General features: G+C 42.5%; 1 protein-coding gene across 2 annotated transcripts in view; it reads right to left on the bottom strand.

Annotated features, from left to right (window-relative positions):
• Positions 1–3446, bottom strand: part of PALS2 (protein associated with LIN7 2, MAGUK p55 family member) — a 64053-nt gene extending 60607 nt beyond the window's left edge. For both annotated transcript variants that reach the window (XM_074837479.1, XM_074837470.1), the window contains exon 1: positions 3277–3446. The gene's annotated coding sequence lies outside the window, so the exon portion shown is untranslated. The remainder of the gene's footprint in view (positions 1–3276) is intronic.
• Between the last annotated feature and the right edge of the window lie 19900 nt (positions 3447–23346).

The raw sequence follows: 23346 nt of genomic DNA, 5'->3' as shown, positions 1-23346 counted from the left end.
ATGGAGACTGCAACACCTGAAGTACTACTACAAACATTATCACAATCCCAAGTGCATACCTGTCTCTTCAGTAAAAAGAAATTCCTCACTCTTTTCTAGAGCATAAAAAAAGAGTCACTGATCTACAGACCAGAGTCCTGCACAGATGGTCAAAGGGCATTCACAAGAGCCTGGGACAGTCACATCAAGTCAGAACTTCAAATCACTTATAACTATAGCAGAAAGCATGGTTTTAAAGGAAGACACTAAACTTTTATAAAACTGTATTCAAACTGTAAGTAATTTCTACAAATAAAGATATTTAGAAAAACAGAATGATTAAGGGACCAAGTCACTATACAAAGAGACTCACACTAAAGACTCTTTTGTCTGTCATTATGGTACTATAAAGTCTTCCCCAGTTCACTGACCTTTGTTTCTGCATGTAGAAATACCCAACAAAAGGACTTCATATCAAGCTCCTACTTGATTCTGACTGAGCTTGATTCTGACTGAAGAAGCTGAGTGTTTAATGACAATGTTCAGATCACATCCTTAACAGCTCAAGATAAAGCCTGCCAAATTATTTGGTAGATTACTTGGTTTTCCTGCTTTTACTGTGGTTAAACATCAACTAAAAATGCCAGAAGTAGTAAGTTTTATTGCCTAGATTTCTGTTCCTTTCTACCTCCCTGAGGTTTGCATACACAGTAATTCAGAGAAAAAAAGATCAGATTAAAATCTTATACTTTAAATAAGAAACATCCTAAAAGTCAGGGCTCTTGCAGACGTTCACCCTCTCTATTAGCCTTCATTAAGAGTCCTTCATATTAGCCAGGCATGTTTTCACTACTTCCTTTATTTTATTTTTAAAATCCCCAAAACGTATGTGATTAAGCCATGATTTAATACCTTCCATTATTTGTTTAAAGAAAAAAAAAAAAAAGCAACAAGAGGTAGTTCAAGAAAGGTCCGATTGCACATATGTTGCAGCAGCTTTTCAAACATTTTAGAGACTTTTAGTATGCACGGTTAGCCCACTAATATAGCACCAGAACACACACCATTCCACATAGCTGGTACAGTGTATTTGTCAATAATTTCCATATTAAGTAGTTCTTGACAAGATAGGCTGAAACAGCAGTGATCTGTAGGATCTGAAACAAATGCAAGCACTCAAAATTCAAAGCTGAATATACACACTTTTGGTAAAATGCTGAAGGTTCCACAAAAACACTCCCACAAAACGCAATGACGATAAGAGTAGTAAAATGTCTCATCAAGAAAAGATGAGGAAATAAAAAACTAACAATGGTACAAGCATTATGACACCGTACCTCAGTATTGCAGATTTTTCACAGCAATATGGATCTCAGGTAATCTATATAGGCGATACTTTGAGAACAAAATAAGGAGAACCAGATCATCAATTCCAAACATTTCAAGGAAGGGAAGAGGAAATTAAAGATTTCTCTGAAGAGACCTTTAAAAATCACATTAAAATGAGCTCAAACTAGACTCCAATTTTCAGCACTTTATTTAAATGAGAATTTTCTCTATGGCATTTTCAAGAATTTTGTGAGATGTTGCATGGTCCAGTCACATGTCAAAGTGTTAAAAGCCAACCACCTCAACGGAAATAAAAGGAAACATTATGATACTAGTGTCAACTCAACCAGTTTAACAGACACTATCTGTTCAGAAGCAGCATGCTAAGATTTGTTCAAAGCCTCCTCTAGTCCGACATCTATTTATAGCTGCCCAGCCTCTCTATAATTTCTCACTGCCCCTCCTCATCTCAAAGCCAAGTCAGGGAAGTTTAATGGATAAAATCCTGGGCCTTGTGCCGCAAGATGGTCAGAAGATCTGCAACTCTCCTCCAGCGATCCCATGTGCAGTAAGGCCAGGAGTTACGAGAAGGGAATGCTCTAACCTACACAGGAGCCAAATACACGGGACAAACCTTATCTCTCCTCTTTAGGAACAAACTCATTTTTCCTCTGCCAGCACGTTGACAGTAATGAACCACATAAGCATCAGAGCCTAAGCAAAAGATACCTGCCTCCTTCCTCCTCACCACAGAGCAATAGCCTAAAGCCAACTGCCTTGAAAGCCAAGACTGAAGCTATTCGAGTCAGCTTTGACCCCTGGGCAGCAGCAATGTCATCAATGCACCTTCCCACTTACATTATAACGCAACTACCGCACGTTGTGCATTCCTCAAAGAAACTAGGAGGCTGTTGGCTTTTTTTCAGTGCAGTTTGTGGTTAACACGCGATATCCACCACCCAGCCATGCATGTGCATGTCTTTATAAAGCACTGATCCAGATACGCTCTCTGTCACCAGCATCTTCACCAGCAGCTGTAACATCGCAGAAAGGGCGCAGATATTTTCCTGCATACGGAGCACAACGCCACAGGCTGAACTCTGCCACAAGCTTTGCACATCCTTGGTGCCTCTCCTATCACCCACACCCACTTGCCCGTAGTACTCGTACAGAGACCGAGGAGATAACAGCACTACTAGAAACTCCTGCCCACCCGATTACAACCACATTTTCTCCCCTTTCCCCAGTCAGAGGCAGACGGAAGGGGAGGGATGACTTCCTCGGGAGGAAAATAAGCAGGGAAAGGCCGGGGCAGAGATCAAGAGAGGAGGAATCACCCCAAAGGGAGCGCAGATAATCCCCGAGAGGCGAGGCTGCGGAGGGGCAGAACCGGGGAGGGAGGGGCAGAGACAGCGAACTGGGGGGATAATCCGGCAGAGAAGGGGGGAGATAATCCCCTCAGAAGAGGGGGGAGGCGGAGGATCCCGCAGAGGGAGGGGCGGGAAATCTGATAATCTCCAGGAGGAGAGAAAATACCGGGAAGGGGGTGGGGGAAGGAGGGTGGGCGGGTAGATAATCCGGAGTGGCAGATGAAGAGCGAGTCTCCCGGGGACGCATCCGGAGGCGGGAGGAGGAGGGTTAATCCTCGCTCTGGGGGCAAAAATCCCTTTTCCCCGACTCCGGTGCTGCCATGTTCGCTCCCCTGCAGGCCCGCCCGGCACCGGTACCTGCGGGTGGGCGGCTCTTCCCCCCCTCACGCCACAGGCAGACGGGGCGCCTCAGCTCCAGCGGCCGGGGCAGCGCGCCCCGCTCCGGCCCCCGGGGCAGCGGGCTCGGCTGGGATGGCTGCGGGACCCCGCCTACCCACCACCATTTCCCCGCCGGCCAGAAGGGAGGAAGAAGCGGGCGGGCAAGCCCTCTCCCCCGCCCCCCGCACACGCGACCCTCCTCGCCGGTACCGCAACTCACCGGCTGGCACCGGCTCCCGCTCCCCGTCCCCTCCTCAGCGGGCGCCGCTCAGCCCCATCTACGAACTCGGCCGCGCGGGCTGGCGGTTGAGCGGAGGGAGAGCGCGACCCGGAGGTGCCGCCGCCGCGTCCCCCGCCGGCTCCGCAGCCGCCGCCGTCCCTGCCGCTCTGCGCCCGCCTCGGCGCGCGCCGCCGGCGTGGCGGCAGCACGCGCTCGCGCTCCTCCTCCCCCGGCCCCCCCCCCCGCCCAACCAAGCCTCCCCGGCGCGCGCGCGCCCGCGCGCTGCCTCCACGGCGGTGGCGCGCGAGCACCTCCCTCCGCCTCCCGGAGCAAACGGCTGGGCGCCTCAGGGGGCGCGCGCGCCGCCGCCTCGCTCCCCCCTGCCCGTCCTCCTGCCTGCCTGCCTGCCCGCCTGTCCGGCGGCGGGCCCCGCCCCCGTGCGTGTGCGTGTGTGTGTGTGTGTGTGTGTGCGTGTGTGAGGCTGCGAGTGTGAGAGACTGTCTGTGAGGGAACAAGGGCGTATGTCTGTGGGAACGTGGGTGTGAGAGAGCACCTGTGTGTGTGTGTGTGTGTGTGTGTGTGTGTGCCTGCGCGTATGGGTGTGTCAGGGAGGGAGCTGGTGTGGGAGGGCGGCGTGTGGGTGTGCGTAACAGCGAGGGCGTGCGAGGGGGCGTGTGTGGTGGAGAGAGCGGGTGGGGGTGCGACCGCGTCCCCGCGGCGCGGAGCGGGCAGCACAGCCGCTCCCCAGCGGGATGGGGATTGGTGTTTGCCGGGGCAGGTCCGAGTCAGGAGGGCACACGCCAGCGTTCGCCTTGGCCGCGCCCGCTCAGACCCCGAGTGCGAGAAACGTTGGCAAAGGGTAAGACAGGTATTGCAAGGGGGAGGGGGCGGGAATTTCCCCTGGTACTAGTAACGTACAACACCACTGAGGTAGAAACAACACTGGAAAACTGATTTTCCTGCACTTCTGATCACTGTTTACTTTAAACATTTCGTTTGTTTTGAACAGTGATAACAGGTGAGCTTTCATTTTTTGATTCTGGTTGATTCTGTGGAGACTCTCACCTTTGGATACTCTCGGACTTACCGAAATTTGGGTTGCAAACATTGTCAGTCCTGCATGCACAATTCTCGCCAAAGCTGGATCGGATATCTAAGGGTGAAATTTGTCCCAGAATACAAAATATATCCAAAACAATACTTCATTCCTCGGCTTGTTTTCATTCACTTTTTCCTTCTCTCACCGATTTTCCAAAAATTTTTAAATCCAAGTCCACAGTCTGACTGTAACCTACTTAATTATGCTGGTTTAAGAATACATGATAGCCTGGGGTGACCTATGGTAACCCTTAATGATAAGCTGTCTGCAATTCGCACTGGTGTTTGCTTTGGGAACCACTGGGGAGAAGGGAAAGCCAGAACTATGTGGGTGTAGAGTTTGAGCAGAAAATCTACCAGGTATCTGTTCTTATTTTAACAGGTTAGACTGTGCTTTCCTACAAGATAACAAATAAGCTGACTTTTATGCAACCAAAGATATCAAAATAAGCAGCGTATACATGATGGGCATAATTAAAGAAATTGTGGAACAGCAGCCAGCAGGTGAAAAACCTTTCTCAGATTGACCAATAAAGATGCATCCAGTAAATAAGATCTTGCTGTCCTCATCTTAGGAAACCAGCATGTAAAATTCCTTTAAGAATTATTTTTACTTGCTTTTCAAATTACAGTAGCTACCCTGTGCTGAGAGCTTCACAAGCACGTGGAATTATGCATCCCTGGGTCCAAAGAGCTTACAGCCCTCCTGCGATTTCTCAGTAAAAAACTCCAAATTGAACATATTTGTGGTAATTTGCTTCACAAGCAGTTATCTTTTCCTTATTAAACTGAAAGGAAACTTGACGTGTCATGAGGTATTCTAAGCTAAGTAATGACCTACCACCCTTCAGTGTTCGAACCCCTGCAGCTACAACGGAAAAACTGACAGGTGTAGAAAATCCTCACTCCCCGAAAAATAACTCCAGATCTTTCTCTTTCCTTTGCCCCTCGTTTATTTTTTGTGATGTTCTAATGGAAAACCTTTTGAACCAGAGCCACATAACTGTCATCTCGTCCTGTATTTCACAACTCAACATCTTGTTGACTTCTTCTCTTTCAGTCCCTGCATTTGAGGAGGCTTCTATTAAGGAGAAAGGGTTGTAGCAATTTATGCTGGCATCTTTCATGATATCCTGACTTCACCTTCATGGCCAATGAAAGAAAATCACTTCACTGCAAAACTTAAAGGTTCCTTATTACAGTTCAACTCAAAGCTTGAATCCAAACCTGTGAAACATGAGAGCCCATTTTTGGGTGTAACAGAAATATCTAAACACAAAGTACTTTGACTGCCCCACAGCCTTTTGAATGTCCTCCATTCTGGCCTCTGCAGCTGCTATTTGGCTATTAAAGCCCTTTAGGGAATGTGTCCCAAATGCTTACACACCATTTTTTGCCCACAACTTAATCCATTTGACCTGTTAGGGTCAAGGAAGAAACAGAGATGTATTGTTTTAGAGAAGAATTTAGAAATTGATGTTTACCCTCTGGCAGGAATTATCATACCCTTTTGGCTTTTTACTATTTACATTTACATGCTGCTCATAACAGAAATCCCCCGTCCAAGGATGGTCATTAGGACCCTGATGGTGCAGTTCAATCTGATAGTTTTGCATCATTCCTGCAGTGCAAAAGGACTGTAAATCTCTCTTATCCATTTAACGGGCAATTACTGCTCTTCAGCCAAGCCTCACCCTGTTCCCAGTTTAGGGCAGAGAAGATGGGGACCTGGCCAGGGCTGACTTATGCCCCAGCAATTTCTGGCTAGTGATCATGGTCAGCCAGGCATAAATTAGAATAGTGCCAAAGCCGAGTTGCTTTATGCCGGGGATTATCTCAGTCTCTTGTCTAGCCACAGGATTCAGGGAGCATAAAGACTGTATGGTAGGCCAGCCCCAGCCCTCATACTTTTGGGCTGATTGATTAGTATTCACTTGAACTGGAGTTTATGGCTCTACAGAGCTTTGAACTCTGCCTTTGATGATACAGATCTCACTCAAGCAAAGGGTTTCTTTCACTATGAAGTCTGATGCTCCTCTCTGTAGAACCGCAGAGACTAGGGTTGCTAATGTGATACTTCTCTGCTGGTGCTACAACTAACATGGTAGAGGTCTTTCTCCAGGGTCTTTTGGTTTTGTTAGGGCTCCTACCCTGATGTAGCGGGGTTAGAGGAGAAGACACTGCAGTGTTTGAAATGTGGGAAGGAGGGTGATGTGGTTTTCAGCCTCCTTACAGTTCTGGGTATACAAACGGAAAACAAAATCTATAATCACCACCAGCACTGCCACATTTGCTTATTACTGGGGGAATGATCTGGTGTCAACTATGCCAAATCTTTCTTTGTCTTATGCTCTGCAGAATTCTGGGTCTGAATTCTCTGTTCTGATGACTATTTTAATGACAAAACGAATGGATGTACCCACAGAAGAGCTGCTGCTTTGAGTTAACTCCCTTTTTTAGATTTAATTGTTGTGGGGAATTGATGTTGAGCACTTAGAGTGAAGGACTTTGAGACAGTACATTCTTTTAAATGAAGTTTTAAGATGATTGGTGGCATACCCTGCAAGTCCAGTGTTCTGTGTACTTTGGTTTACCAATGTCTAACTTGGATAATCACTTGTTATGATCAGTCTTCAAACAGCTGGAACTGTAGACTATTTCTTTATTTGATAACCCCTAAAATATGCTGTCCTCATCACTTGATAAATTACAGACAGTAAAGTATCAGCTTCTTTGCTGTGTTTGTCACCATTTGGGAATCTTATGACGATAACTTGTTTATGTATCCACTGGCATACCATCCAAGACCATCGTCATCAAAATAGTGAGATTTTTTTATTAAGTTCTTTGTGCCAAAGAAATAAGCTAGGGGTTTTTTTGGGGTATACAGTATGATTTCATGTCTGTACACAAAACGTCATTCGAAGTTTTCAGAAAGATCCAGCAAAGACAGCCAAATCTGTAAGAAATTGCATGATTTTCCAAATGATCCCAGAGGACCTCATTAAAAGATCACATGGATGATTATAAATATTGAAGGTAAAATAAAAACAGTTTTCTTTTGGGGGAGGGTGATCAAAACCATGATAATTAGGGAAATGTTGATTTACTAGGCAATATGAAAGAATGAAAGAGGACAGTACCTACAGAGTTAAAAGGCTATAGGTCTAATTCCTGTGCTATTTTCATCACTGAGGTCTGTTTGCATGTGGAATTCAACTCCACAGGAGGAGATAATCAAGACAAATAGTATGGCTTTATTTTTAAAAGGGGTGGATAATTTCATGGCAGCTTACAACATTGGTAACTGGGCAAGCTAAAATAATAAGGCTAATCAAATCTCATGCTTCACAGCACTAGTTCCCTGCGGGGTCAGGAAAAATCTTTCCACTATATACAACACTATACAATTAACAAGGTTATTATTGGGGAGCAGAGGTACAGCCTTCTAAAGCAACAAGCTTTTACCATTATCAGAGAACAGAGGCTGTACTTGACCAGATAGAGAAAAGAGCATTATTTTCTTATGCCACTTCTGCTCCTCTTCCCTGTCAGAGTTTTAGAATTACAATACTTGGGTTTGTTAAAAATAAAATATTTCTCCTGAACATGATTATTTAAGTGCATTGCTGTCCAAAATCCATCAAAAACTCTTTACACCTGTGACTGGTATCCCAGTTCAAAAATAGCTGTCACTGACTGAATACAGGAATGGTATTGATTGAGCTGTTGCAGGTTGCAAGTGCACATTGCCCTCTGGTTAGGTCAGTAATGTTACAGAATTTGCTTCTCAGTAGTGGTTTAGGCAGAGAGACATAGTCCCAAATGGTGATCAGCTCTTAGCTAGGACCTGAAACGACATGTGTTTGAAATATTTAGTTTTGGAAGTACTGTTCATTTTCTTTAATTGCCTGAACATATTGTTGTAGGTGTTCTGTGTGTATACTTGAATTTTATTTTCCATCAGTGTGTGCATCAGAGAAATAATATTAGCTGCAATTGAAAATATTTAGCTATTTTTTCTGCAAAATTTACGTTCTGTATGTGAATGTGATACTCTTTATGAGTTGGTGGGGTTTTTTTTTTCTTATGAGGCAGAGGAAGCACAATAGCAGAACAACATCCTTTGAAAACCTCTATTATGAAAAGAACTCCCTTTCTATGAGCTATACTTCAAACACAAATGGTGGGCATTTCCTTGACCCCTACCTCAAAGATATTTATTTTAAATGTATTAATTATTTTCAGGTGACCTTTTTCACCATGCACAACCTATGTGCATTCTCAACTCTCAGCCCACATGCTGTTCAGAGTGGGAAAAAAACCCAAAACACAACCTCACCTCCATCTTGAAATTTGGATTAAACGACAGGAAAATCTGAAAACATCAGAGGAACTTACATAAAGATTATTTCAATATTTCTTCATGGGTGCAAAAGTGCAAACCTTTCTTATATAAAGAATATTCTACCCCTTTCTTTTGCTAGACTGCATGGCCATGAGCTGTAGAAGGTTCAGCTAAATGCAGTTGCATTAAAAATAAAATTTTTGTTTACTCCTTGGGTCTCAGTAACAAGTTCAGTAAAGGATCTACTCTCTATAGTATCCTCCTGAACACAGAGTTTGGCACAAAATACCCATAGAGCTGAACAATGAAAATGTGGGTCTGTTACTGAATAGGGTAGGTGATTTAGTGACAACAGACAAAGCTATATTTTAGCTACTCAATGCCTTCTCTCCCTCGTTCTTCACCAATGAGGTCTCCCTTGCCTCTGTGCAAGGAGGAGAAGTACCAGCAGCAGATGAAAATCATGACAGGAATTACTTGCGAGAACTCAGCTCATATGAGTCCACGGGACTAGATGGGCTGCATCTGAGAGCTGAGAGGGCTGGCTCATGTTCTTACAAGGCAGCTCTCTACCAGCTTTGAAAAGTCACAGAGATCAAAGGAGGTCCCTGACAACTGAAGAAAGACAAATATTGTATCCATTTTCAGAAAAGGCCAACAGGATGATTTGGGAAACTACAGGAGGGACAACCTCACTTAAGTTCCTGGGAAAATCCTGGAGCAAGTCCTCTTGGAACACATTTCTAGGCGTATGAGGAAGGTGACTGGAAAAAGTCAGCATGGATTTACAAAGAGGAAATCACGCCTTACCAACCTGAATGCGTTTCTATGGTAAAATGAATGGATTTGTGGATGAGGGGGGAGACGTGGATGTCAAGACTTAAGCAAGGCTTAAAAAGCTTAACAGGCTACAACAAGGTTTTTGACACTGACTCTCACAATGTCCTTTTACCCAGGTTCACACATTTCAGTCTGGATGAGCGGACAACTGGATGGATTGGATGGTCAGGCCCAGAGGGCAGTGGTTAATGGACCATGCTCTACCCAGAGGCCAGTAGCAAGAATAACAAGTGGAGTACCACAGAGGTCTGTCCTGGAACCTGTCCTGTTTAATGTCCTTAACAATGACCATGAGGAAGTGACAGAGTCATCGCTGCTCAACAGATTTGCAGATGAGACCAGGTTGGGGGTATGGTTAACATGCTGGTGGGGGAGGGCTGCCATCCAGAAAGATCTTGACATGCTGGAGGAATGGGATGACAGAAACTTCATGAAATGCAGTGAAACTTCATGAAATGCAGCGGCGACAAATGCCAAGTCCGGCACCAGAGATGGACTAACCCCTGCACTGATCCAGGCTGGGGGGAAATGTGTGTGCCTGGTTGGGCAGCAGCTGTTATGAAAAGGCCCAGGGGGATGTTGGTAGACAGTGAGCTGAACATGAGCCAGGGGTGTCCTCTGGCAGCAAAGAAGATGGACAACAACCCAGGCTCTATTAATATAGGAGGAAAGTCAGTATATTATTGCCCCCTGGTTACTTGGCACTGCCTCCAGTTCTGAGACTCCCTCTACAAGACACTGAATAAACTGAAGCAAGTTCAGCAGAGGGCCACCAAGATGGTTGGTGGCTGGAGCACTTGACCAGTGAGGAGAGGCTGAGGGAACTGGGCTTATTCAGTCTAGAGGAGAGATTGCTTTGAGGGGGACATAATAGCAGCTTTGCAGTGCCTATGAGGAGGTTATTGGGAAGATGGAGCCAGGCTCCTCAGTGGCACATGACTGAAGGATGAGAAACAAAAGATGTAGATGGAATCAAGAGAAATTCAGGCTTTAGATAAAGAAAACCTTTTTCATCATTAGGAAGCATTGGAAGCATTTGCAAAGAAAAGTTGTACAGTCTTCATCCTGGGAGGTTTTCAAGACTCAACTCGGTAAAGCCCTGAGCAGCATGGTGTACTCTCATAGCTGTCCTTCCTTGTACCATGAGGTTGGACTAGAGAGGTGTCTTCCTATCTGAATTACTCCATGATTCAATGACTCAATGAGTTCACAATTTGTATACAAAACATGGGGAAAAGAAATGATATCTGCAGGGAGAGAAGACAGTTCTGGCATATATGGTTTATCCAATGAAATGATAAATCTTAAATTGTACTGGGAGCATGAACCAGAATCCAAGCTACAACTGCCCAGCTGTGCTGTAATAAGTTGGCTGTCGTTCCATACTCCCCCTTGTTTGCTCTCCTTTTGGCCTCAGCAACTGTGCACTCCTGGCTGCACAGCTTTAGGAGGAAGGCTTGCATGTTTTGAAGTCTTTTTTGGCCACCAAAAAATTTCTTAGCTTTCTCCCTTTTCATAGCCTCTTTCCCAGAGAAGGACATCCCCAGAGTGAAAGAGAAGCCATGGCAAAATGCTGAAAATAATGCTTGCCAGATCTCTGGACAAGGTACTCGTATCTGAAAATAATTTCTTGAAAGAAAATGCAGAATTTCCCCTATTTCACCATCTTGTCTTCAGTCCAGACACACAAAGATGAAATTCCAGAAAAATAAAATACAGACATTCTAATTTTCCCTAAGGTTTCCTTTACATTGTTAAATGATGTCATTTACGCCCACTTCAAAATTCTTTTACACTACATGATGGCTGTAGTTTAAACAAAAATCAAGTCCTGAGAAATCTTTGTCACATTCAATAAAATCAGAGTACCAATGCAGAGAATTTTAATTAAAAACTTCAAATAAACTCAAGGGAATCAAATCATTTGTGAACCTATGCATATCAGAAAAGGCATGGCTCAGCGGCCTACATGAGTAGACTCAGCTCATTTCCTAACAGTGTTCTCCACCTTACAAAAAGGGCTGCCAGAGAGACTTTGTATCCTCATACTTCAAGGCAAAATGAATAGTAGGCTAAGGTCAGGAAGAACCATCCCTTACAACAGGGAAGTGAGCAGTGTTAGCAGCTTTGGACTGCAAGGCCCTCTTCCTGAAGCTGCTCTTGTAGCTCTGGCTACAAAAGACAGCTCCTTCCCCAAAGTCTTTGGCTGCAAATCTTTTCAAGACAAAAATACATAGCTGTTCATGTCTCCAGCTCCGTGGGATGCCAGCCAAAAATTGTGTCTCCACACACTAGTGAAAATCTAGAAGATAATTGTTGTCAGTAACAAGCGTTGCTGCCTGTTCCCTGCTATGTGCCATGGCAAGTTCATTTAAAGAAACCCACAAGTCAGTCTGGCAAAGATGACAGCAGCATCAGAGGACACTTTTCTGTCTGAATGAGGAAATAAAGAAGAAATCACTAGTGAAGACAAAATATGAGGTAGTTTAAAAAGCTACATGGATTGGAAAGGGGAACAAAGGGGGAAAAATGCTGATTAGGTATTTTACTTTTTAAAAAGGACTCATTTTACTTACAACCACATTTAGGGATCAGATTCTTATTTTAGACAAATATGATATTATGGGAAGAGTAGTTAAGGAATTATTCCACAATATTGATCTTATATAACTTCTGGTTCCTTTTCCTCTTTAATTTTCAAATGCTTTTAAGACTGTAATACGTAATTTTAAGATTTGAGCCCATTTGTCCTAAAAGTATTTGAAAGAAATCCAATTATGGCCACTACAGCAAACCAGGCTTAAAAAAAAAATTGACTGTAGGCACATGTAACACAATGTCTCCATTTAAAGTCTAATTACTTATACTGCATGCTCTAAACAGATCCAAAACTTTTTGTTCCTGCAGTTAATTTCTTTCACAAAATTGCTTATCATTTGAGAAAAGCTGGCTTGTAAGACTAATGGTATCCTTTTGTTCTGAGTTTTATGTCCAGTCAAAACAGCACTTTTGCTGTGGAATGCATTTTGGAAAGCCAGGGAAAATTTGGCCTCCTGAACCTCGTCATGCAATTCCTCCTGGAGCAAGGGGATGGTTGCAATACAGATGTATGGAGCTGTACAATACAAATCTGTCTGTGGGACCTACACACAAAGCTCTCATTTCCTTTGCCTCAGACAAATTTCTGGCAGAGGAAGCAACTGAGAACAAAGCTGACTACACGTAGGGCAGCACCTGCCAAAGGGCAGGTAGTTACTTTATGTTTCTCACAGGACAAAGGCTGTTGGCAGGGCTGAATTTCTGGTTATTGGTTAAACTCTCTTGTGAAAGATTCTATTTTTGCACATTACCTAGGAAATGTGGCAGAATTTCCAACATCATCAGTCTTTGAGAACCTTCAGAGTATCACAGGTATCACATCCTGCCTTGAGACAGGGACAGGCACTGTTTGACTTTTCACGTCCTTTGCATTCCTAGTTTTCTATCATTTATAGAGAATAATTTATAAACCCAATGGAAATTATATTTATCTAGTCTTTTACATTGCACTGGATTATTAAAATATCATCTATGATCTTTTACACAAAGTAATTATTTTAAAATAATATTTTAAAGAAGCTGTAATATATGAAGGAACTATCCTTTTTTACAGGATTTATCAACTGTATACCCTTTTCCTTACTGTTTTCAGACTTATTTAAGCTCCGTAAGGCAAGGATTGTCTTCATTCTGTGTCTGAACAGTGCCTAATCTGTTAAAACTCCACTTCTTGTTGGTCTCCAGGCACTCCTATGAATAAAACTACTAAAAATAGTAAATTATGTTTCTTAGTTTTGAGCAACATTACATACAGGGTCCTCTTTTTTGTTTTGACTTCAGATTTTAGCAGACCCTCTCCTAGGTGTTCTCATGTATTTTTATGCCTTTCAAAAGCTGTGTACCCACCACAGGGCTTCCTTTCAACTTCTTAAAGATTTTACTAAAAATCAAATGCTGTGAAGTTTAGGACTTTTTTTAAAGCAAAATTTAGAAGCAGCAGTCTCTGAAATCCACAGCTGAGCTAGTTCTATCAGACAAGGGTAAAAATCCTTTTTCTTTTTTTTTAACAGACTGCCAGTGACTTTTAATAGCACTTTCTTCCTACTGGGCTTTTCATTTCTCATTAAAGAAAAAAAAAACAAAACCCAAAATTAAATACGTCTTCAATCAAAATTGAAAGTTGGCAGCAGTATTTTCCCAGGCATAAGATTACTCAAAGCAAAGCTAGATAATAGTGGTAACTACCTACAACCTAGTAGTGTTTTGGACTTCAGCCTAAGAGAGACCAAATTACTTTATAAACTCACACACATGTTATGCGGAGATACTATTTAGTCTACCAGTCGAATACTGGAATCTGGAGGGGGGAAGGGAGAAAGAAGACATGCCACTGATATTTAACAGTGCACAGCTGTTTCAGGAAAAAAAATTAAGACAAGAAGTAAAGAAAGTATTCAGCTGTAGGTTGGCTTTATAAAAGTGGTGCACAAAATTTGGCCAGGTCACAAGGCCATGTGATTTCTTCTAATCACAACCAGGGATCAGGTTTCTGAATTTATATCTTATGTAGATTCCTATCTGTGTCTGAAGAATGCAAGACACATCTCAAAGGCGGGGCAAAAGTGACTTATAGCAAGGCCAGGTGCAACCACTCTGTAGATGCAAAGGCGTATATAGCCACGTGATGCTTCCATATCATGCGATCTCAAAAGCACGGTGTACCCACTAGTACTATTTGCGGAGGCTACAGTTGCACTGTTTCTGGTTATCTACACTGACTTTGTGGCTGTTTGAGCTGGGCACAACTGCTCTTGTCCCAATACAGGACAGAATACAGGACTGGATGCAGGCTCCGGGATGAGACTTTCAATTCATTGCTGCTTCTGGGGGAGATGCATCCACTCTCAAATCACCGGTACCATTGCTCATGAGAGCTCATGTTTCCAGGTGTACCCTATGTCACTACTGGTAAGGCCAGCGGTTGAGGATGTGTGGCTGCTAATAGGCTCGTTCCTCAAGGTGGAAATTAATTGGTATCCTCCAAATGCAAAGCAGTCAATGTCAAAATAAGGCTTAAAACGTCAAACACCAAATGCAGGTATCAGCTGTTAAAAAACTTGGAATAAGTGCCTAGAAGTTTGGATCCGAGGTTCCCATTCTTTCCCCAGTGGTGAAGGCTGACCTGTACCACTTACAGCAAACACAGCCCGTCGCAGGGGATCTGTGTTCTTCACAGCAACAGTCTCAGGAGTAAGACCTACCTTAGAAAGAAAGGGGTGTTAAATCGTCAGAGGGGATATGGTATAAATTAGTCCTTCCAGGGTTAGAGAAGTGTTTCTGTGTTGAACCGAAAGCCAACATAGAGTTGGCAGCCTCTACTGGGGATCCATCCTGTTGCTGGGATGTGCAGCTGTCTGCTCTCTTCCACTCACAGAAACAGAAGGGAACATATGGTTTCGTATATCTACTGTGGCATGACCTTTTTCCTCTGCATAAGGGAAAAGGAGTGTTAAAAAATCCTACCTTTTTAGTGGTGTATTAATCACCAAGTGCAAATTTGCAATCATCTAAACTAAACACTTGAATTTGATTTTTATTTAACAGAAATCTTAGCCCAACAGATATGATTTGTGATTATCACTTACATTTCCAGTGTACTAGATTAAAATGACAGCTTTAAAAAATCATTAGAGTGCACTAGAAGCCCTCTCCTTTTATTACAATCTATTTTTCCCTAAATAGGAATATGAATTCATTGAAATATATTTTATTAAAATGTATGTTTATTGATAAATATTAGAGAGCCATGTTATTACAGGAATAGCACACAATAATTAATTGACCATTAGTACAGTTCTTGGATAGCTGAAGTTATGCAACCTTGAGCTTCTTGAAGCACATGAGGTGCATTTTAACAGACCATTAAAATATGGCATGTTGTGTCTTACTGCAATATATTATGCAATGAAACAAGCTGCATTTCACTGACAACATATTGACTGCTTTTAGCCTGAAAAATGGCTGAGAACACTGTGTTCCATACATGTTGGGAGAAACAGAAAATTGTGATGTTTCTCCCCAAGGACACAGAACTTTATGGAAAGATGAGTCATACTGGTAGGAATCTGTTGCCTAAACTAAGACATTTTCAACACTGCAGGCAGCCTGCATGGTGTCCAGCTGTCTCTCCAGAAGGTGCCACCCTCTTCTAGATCCCTCTTCATCTTCACTGTCATTTCTGTGCAGATGTCTTACATATTTTATGTCATCTGAAGGACTTCAAATGCCTACCATTGCAACCTCCACCTCCCGTAATAAACCTGCTAGACCAGTACATAAATACTTCAGCCATGAGCTATGGATAGATAGGCATACGGATAGACAGGTGGGTAGGTAAGCTCTCTGCAGCGCAGTTTTCCAGACTTTCCATGGAGCTTTGCTGTTGAGGCATTCTGGTTCTTCCAATGTGATAGGAAATAGGTAACAGAGCTGCTCTCAGTGCAGTTGTCTCAGCTGAGATAGCTGATGCATTCTCGCCAAGAGCTTTTACTGCTTCAAAGGTTAGTTCCTGCAAGGCCTTCTTCATGAGCTCTCTGGCTCTTCCTCAGAAGGGCATGAGCTAAAGAAAACTGCCAACTAACACCTCATGCAGCATGTCAAGTATTGGTGTCTTCTCTGTGGATATCTAACAAGGACAGGAGTTTCAACACGATACGTTGAGATTTCCTTTTCCTGTCACAATTCAGGCGGTGTTATCAGAGCTCAGAATGAGTTGCCGCTACTGCTGCAGATACTGGAAACAAAGGGGAAAAAAGCTTTTAAACCAGAACAGATTAATTTATTAATGTTCTAAATTTACCTGCTACTCTAGTGGTCTCAGTACATTTTTTCTTCTTTTAGTGTATAAACTTTTACAGCACAGAGTTGTCTATATTTGTGCCTAGTACTTTATCAGATCTTAATAAACACATAATAATAAATGATCCCAAACTGGTATGCTGTGATAACTTACAAATAGGCAATGCTTTTTAGTTTTCTGATGCATTAAAAAAGGATTACATTAGTCACTCAAAAATAGAGCGAAGTAAATAAGTTATGACGGTATAAAGAAATGTTGGAAAAAATGGAACCAAGTTAGTAAAAGAGCTTCTCTGTTTATTCAGAACAGAGTTTGATGTGCTAACTGTTAAACATTAACATATTATCTTGATGGATTTTGTACCTACATGCTTTAACATCACAGATGAAAAAGCTTTAAAAATAGTGCATTGTAATATGTCCTTCATTTATTGAAAATATATGGGCAAAATAGATTGTATTTTTCATCCTCCTCACATTCTTGACATTGTTCTTACAGTGGAAATCACAAATTCTGTTTTAAAGCTGAAAATGAATTGCAGTTGTCATTAAATGTGGGTGTTTACAGATGTTATTAATTGAGAAAATAGTACACTGTTCTCAACAAGAGAATGCTTCATTTATACTCTTGAGAGCTGAAAGCTACCCCAGAAGGAGAGAAGAGCATTTAGCAGCTTTTGACACATGAACATGGCACATGAAGAACATTATCTCTCTCTTACCTTTTTTATTAATAACCTGAAATAGTTTTTACTGTGTTTCAAATTTCTTCTGTCAAATTTTAGCAATAACTTTGGCAGCCAAAACAAGGATCTAATCCTTCTGAATTTTTAATAACTCTTACAAAATGTTGAAACCAGGCAATGTCCAAGGTATGGAATGAACAGCACCCAAAAGCTTCTACATCTTGTGTTCCCCTTCTAGTTCTGCTAGTGGCCTAACCACACGAGCTTTCATCAATTTCAATCGCAGATTCAAACTCCATTCATCTCTTGGGATTGGGAAATTAATTTCCAGCAGAAATATTTTATGCAAAATACATCTGTTCCTTTAAAAAAATTAATTCTTTCCTATTTAAAAAATATTTTACTTTAGATTTTTTTGTTTGAACTGTTTGTATCAATGGAAATAAGAATCAGCACTTTTAAGTTATGATAGGAAATTGAATGCAGGATTGGCCTGTAATTATCTTGCTCGTTCCAAAATAATCTGAGTCTTAATAACATACAATTGACTCTTCTCTTTCAGGAATCAAAATACAGGCTATAAGACAGATGTTCCATTAAAGCAAGTATGTGTGTAGATTTTGACAGGTAATAGAGAATGGGAAAAGTACAGAACGAGCAATGTCTATATTTCATTTTTAAATTAGACTCTTAATTTTCTCAAAACATATTTATTGGTTTAATAGGAAAATATAGAACACCTCTTGTAGTCAAAACATTATCTTTTTAATTCCCTAGTGTGGGATCCTAAACTAGCACATTTGAGTAGTAACAGTCTTTATCCTCTATACATTTCAACAGCACCCAATAGCGTTTCTATGATGAACACTTATACCAAAATGTCCCTTACAGTTTTTTCTAATATGTGTTTTTTACTGTATCTTACTACTTTTTGAAAGACAAATATAAAAGCAAAAAGTGGCCTATGTAAAAATAATCAAATTAGTAAAAAACCAATACTGCATGCCAAGATATATAGCTCGTATCTGCACTGCTTCACACTGCAAAACCACTTTCTGGCATTGTGGTGTCTTATAAATATGTGTTTGACAGCTCAGTAGCAAGGTATATTCCTACTTTGGATGAAACATTGCCATTCTGTAGGATGTTAGTTCATTGTGAGTTTGTCCAGTTGGCAAGTTAATTAATGTCAATCAATGAGAAGGGTTATAAATATTCTCGTACACCACACTCTTCCTTTTGCTTCTTCAGCCCTACTATGTATGATGGTTTTGACCTGGGCATGATCATTAGATTGGGTTGAATTGTGTATTGCTTAATTTGATCATTTTAACAGCCCTTGCTTAACATGGCGGCTTGTTACTGAAGGGCATCTCAAAGCATAGTCCTTTGTGGCTCAGCAGGGGCTTGCAGGCAGATGATGACTGCTTTTGTGCTGGAAAATGCTTGAAAAATCACAGAACAAAATGCCTAAACTAAGATTCCACCTTAGTCATGTCATATTTCTTACAGGATTCTTTGTCAATGTTTCCCAAACTGGGGGTCTGATGGACCTTGTCAGGAAATGGCTCTACTAGGTTTCCAAAATACTGGAAAAAATGTGTTTGCACCAAATCAGAGTGTTCTTCTCAGACAAGATGGCAGCAGCTCAGTGCTTGTAGGGCTGGACAGGGAGGAGCACTGCAATTCTGTTTGTGCAGCAGCACTGCAAATGTCTTTTATTTGCATTCAACAGTTTGCAGGTCCCTGGTCCATATGAACATCTGCAGACGACATGTATAGCAGCACTCATTCTGTGCCCCCAAGGGACTAGGTACCAGCTGAAAGCTCTAGAACTGCACCCCTGAGCTCAGCCAAGCTTGGGCTTAAACTCAGCTTGGCTGAAAGTGGCCATGTAAGTCTTCCTATGACCTGTCTGAGAACTTAGATCAACAGCAGTTTTCAGTGAGTTTTTCCAGCTGGGCTCTTTCAAATGAGACATTCCTCTCAACAAGTTGGTTTCTTCCTGGTGCCTCTCTCTTATTTTAATGTAAAATACTAAGTGCTGCTTATATCCCTGTAAAGCAGCTAGAGACACCTGGGCAAGGTATGTAAGCATGTGGCATGAAAGACTTGTGCATGGCCAGACCATTTCCTATCAGCCAGTCCCAGGTGCCTGCGTGCTTTCTGTTCACTGCAGCAAATCCTTTCTGAGCAAGCCCTCTGCCCCTGCATCGAGTTTAGGAGCTCAGGCACTTACCACAGAGTACGGCCTCCCACTCTCTGGGCCAAGTCTGGGAAAGACAGGGATTTCAATGCCTCAATTTAATTACCCACATTATTTATTGGCTCCCACATCTTTCCATTGATTGTATGTCAGAACCTAATTTAACAATAGTGGAGTGACAGGGAACAGAGGGCACCTAGGGGCTTAAGGCACTTATGTTGCTTTCCTAAAATATCCTGAATGATGCTGGTATTTTTTTCTCTCTAAGGAATGGGAGAATATACATTAAAATCAGAAGTAGATATTTTGACACATGAAGTCAAGGAGAGTTTTGCCATCAGCTTCAGTGCAGCATGATTAAACTGTAGCTGGCCAGCTGCTAACAAGGCAAAAACGTGTCCATGTCCAATACATTTTCATGACATCCAGATGTGTACATTTACAAGCCCAGGAAAGGGCAGCCTTGCTAATCTGAATTACGGTGTGCCTTTTCTAAGTTGACAGTAGTGCTGTTCTTGCTGCTACTCTTTAATATGGGGCAGATCCTGTCACCTGCCAGGAAGACATCTATTCTCTATATTCCACTGCTTATTTGAAATATTTATGTAGCATGATAAGTATGGAAGACATTTGTCAATAGAAAAACATAATAAACAGAAACATACAAGTCTAAAGATGCACATTCTAGGGAGAAGCCTAGCTTTCCTATGAAGAGAGTGTCACAGAGCAGCTGAAGTCAAAATATTAGAAATTTGAATGAATGAAAAGTTTCTCTCACTAAATTAGAGACTACTGTGGTACTGCAAGCCAGTCAGCATCTGATGGGGCATCAGATGCATAACCCACTGCAAAAAATCAGATTCTTTCATGTCCTAATGTTAAGATTCTTTCATTTGTATATAGACTGTCATATCACTTTTTTGGTGCCTCACAGGAAGATGAGTCATTAGGAGAAGTTTGAACATGGAGAGGGCTTGAAACTCTGGAATGGGGAGGATAGGAATAATAAAAACAATGAGTATGGGTGAGGAGATGGGAGGAGAAGTCAGAAGAGATGACTAGAGTATTGGTATTGCCTGCAACTGGCAGCCTCAGGAAAACTAATTAGAGCTGAGGAAGCTGATGAATTCCATATGAAAAAATTGAGTTTGAGTATTAATAGGTTCTGCTCCACTATTGTCCAATTTTAAATCCATTAAATTTGAAGGGTTTGGGAAGACATATTTCCTCATTCCTGTGACATGATGAGTAATGCAAGGATTAGGAGATAGTATTTTTTGCAAGGGCCCAAACCCATGTGTATACTGGGGGTTAGCACATAGTTAATGTACAGCTGAAGTCCCACTTAAATAATTTCTTTTTTGAGAGTATCCATGAAACTTAAACAGTGAACTGGGCTCTGTTTCTGCATAAGCTTGGCAACGTCACTCAGTATTTGCCATCAGACAAGGAAAAAGTGTTACACAGTGTATTTTTCATTTGTTTTGCTATTATGCTCTTTTAAGAATAATGATTTGCCATTGCTTCGCTATGTGTTTCATTTGATTGTTTTCCCTCATTTCAAGATAAATCGTAGTTTTTAATCTGTTTGCTGTCATCTCTCATTTCACTAAAGCATACATATTGCTCTTATTGCCATGCAAATAGGTGCTATATAAATAAAATGTATTATTATGATCGTCAAAGTAAAAGAACCCAGAGTCATCTGTTACACAGTGTGCTCTTTGCCAGACTCGGTGCTCGCACTCACAGTCCATCTCTCCCCTTCTGCTGGCAGTGCCCTGGGGAGGTGACGTTTCGGAGCCATACTGACTGAGAAGCACCAGGGCAAAAGAGTAAACGGAAGTAATGGGGCAGATTTATTGCCGATACTTCCAGAGAATTACAAATTACTTTCCTCAGACAGAAACCAACAATAAGAATATAGCTGTGAGTTTTGAGCTCATTATACCTCAGAGGAATGGAGACGGCAGATTAGCACTTGGGTGGGAAGCCTCCCAGGAGCACTAGTAGCCACAGTCTGACCACCATATTCCCATGTCTTGTTCTTGCACTTACCTGCTGGATGCTCTTCTGCCTCAGCTGCCTCACAGAGGATTAAAAGCAGCAAGTGCAGAGGCACAAAAGCATCCCCCCAATCTGCCTTTGCCCAGCTTTACTTCAGTCAGGCAGTCTGTGGAGGAGCACGCGTGGGGATATGGGAGGAAATTCTGGGGTGGGTACAGCTTGAAAGGGCTATAGGTCCTTCTAGTCTTACTGACAATACTGTCGTAATGTAGTGAGGGTTTTTGTTTGGGGGTTTGAATTGTAAACTGAACCTTCAGAGATGATACAAATGTGACAGCCAGACATCTCTTGCTCAGGAGGATGAGAATGCCTGACATGTTCAGTCCAGGATGACATCTGCTTGAAGATAAGAAACTTCAAGGAATATATTTTGGAGTGCGGTCTGCATGGGTGTGTTGGGAGGAAGGAGGAAGAGATCTTACTTACATTCTATTAAGTTGTTCTTCTATAAAACAGAATATATATTGTGCTAAATTAGGCCAAAAATTATATGTGTTGCCTGGATGCCTGAGTAAAAGGGGCTGATCTATATTGGTTCCAAACACATGATGATTCGTTGTATCCTCTGGACTCCTGAGAGAGGCTAGTTAGCCTGCATTGGTCACATCTTGCTGCTGCCGCTTTCGGTGCTGGCATGTAATGTACCTACAGGCTCTAGATTTCCTAATTACCTGTGTTCTTACTGCAAGCCAAGACTAGCCATATTTTACAATGTTTCTGAGGGAATAAATATATTCAGCCTGTTGAAACTGAATGCCTCTCGCTTCTTGAAGGTTTTCTTATCATTTATCCCAGCCACCAGCTGGGGTATAGTGTGATCTGCTTCTGCTGAGCATCCTGAGGACATTTGGATGCAGGGTCTACATCAGGGAGGTTGTGCACACATTACAGGGATATCTCAGAGTGGGAAGAAAAACCTGTCTGGGCGTGGGGCACAGGGATAAGGAAACTGTCAGACTGCAGTAGATCTTCATGACAGGGAAGTGTTATTTAAAGGTTTAGGACAGGATATGTGGAGGATTTTAAAGTCCAGTATATATTGTACTGGGCAGGAGAGCATGGAAGGGAGAACAACTGCTTAAGGACACTTCATGAGATACAGTGGCAGGGGAATTGTTGACTCTGAAAGAGGAATAAGGATTGGCAGGGGCAAGAGATGGTTGAGACATCTGGAAAAAGCAGTGCTTGAGAGCATAGAGACTACAACATACGCACGCAGTGGCCTTTAACACCAGCCTGTAAAGACAGACACCATACCACAGTCTCCCCTTTCCTTGTAGGGCCCTAACAGCTGCTGGTGGCACTATCAGGCAGGGAGAAAACTCTCCTGAGTCCTGGCTGTGGTATCACACATCATGTCAGCAGCAGCAGCAACCAGCAACATGCAACATGTTTGCAGAGTGAATGCAGTGTGGAGGACTCACTTGAGTGTATTGGAGGCTGACAAGAAGTGTATAGTGCAGATAAATCAGGTGGCAAATACCCTCAGATGCCTTTGTGGTAGTGTAAAGGGGCATGGGAAGCTGCAGAGCTTGAGCTGCTGTGTGGATGTGTTTGATGTGGGTCTGCAGCAAGCTCTGTGCACGAGGCACTGTGGTGTGGACACAACTGTGAAGCCAATTGGCACAGTGAATTTGAGCCCTAATGCTCACTGCTCGAAGCAGCATGGCTGAGTCACTCTCCACTGAGCTGCTCTCGCCACTAAGGCTAGAAGACACTGACGCTGGGGGTTGGGTAAGAAACAACCCAGCTTCTTCAGGGCTTCCTAACCATATCAGTACTGCCTCAGTTCCCCATCCTAATATCACTTCAGCTCAAGGATGGCAAATTACCAACACGGAGACCCACCTCAGAGATACTTCTGCTCTTCTGGTGCATTTCTGTTCTGGCATCTGCTGAATCCCTGAAGACACATCATATGATTAGCT

Source organism: Strix aluco, chromosome 1 (assembly GCF_031877795.1).
Source record: "Strix aluco isolate bStrAlu1 chromosome 1, bStrAlu1.hap1, whole genome shotgun sequence".
Lineage (NCBI taxonomy): Eukaryota > Metazoa > Chordata > Aves > Strigiformes > Strigidae > Strix > Strix aluco.
Note: the sequence above shows the minus strand (reverse complement) of the source record. Positions and strands in the feature narration are given on the sequence as shown.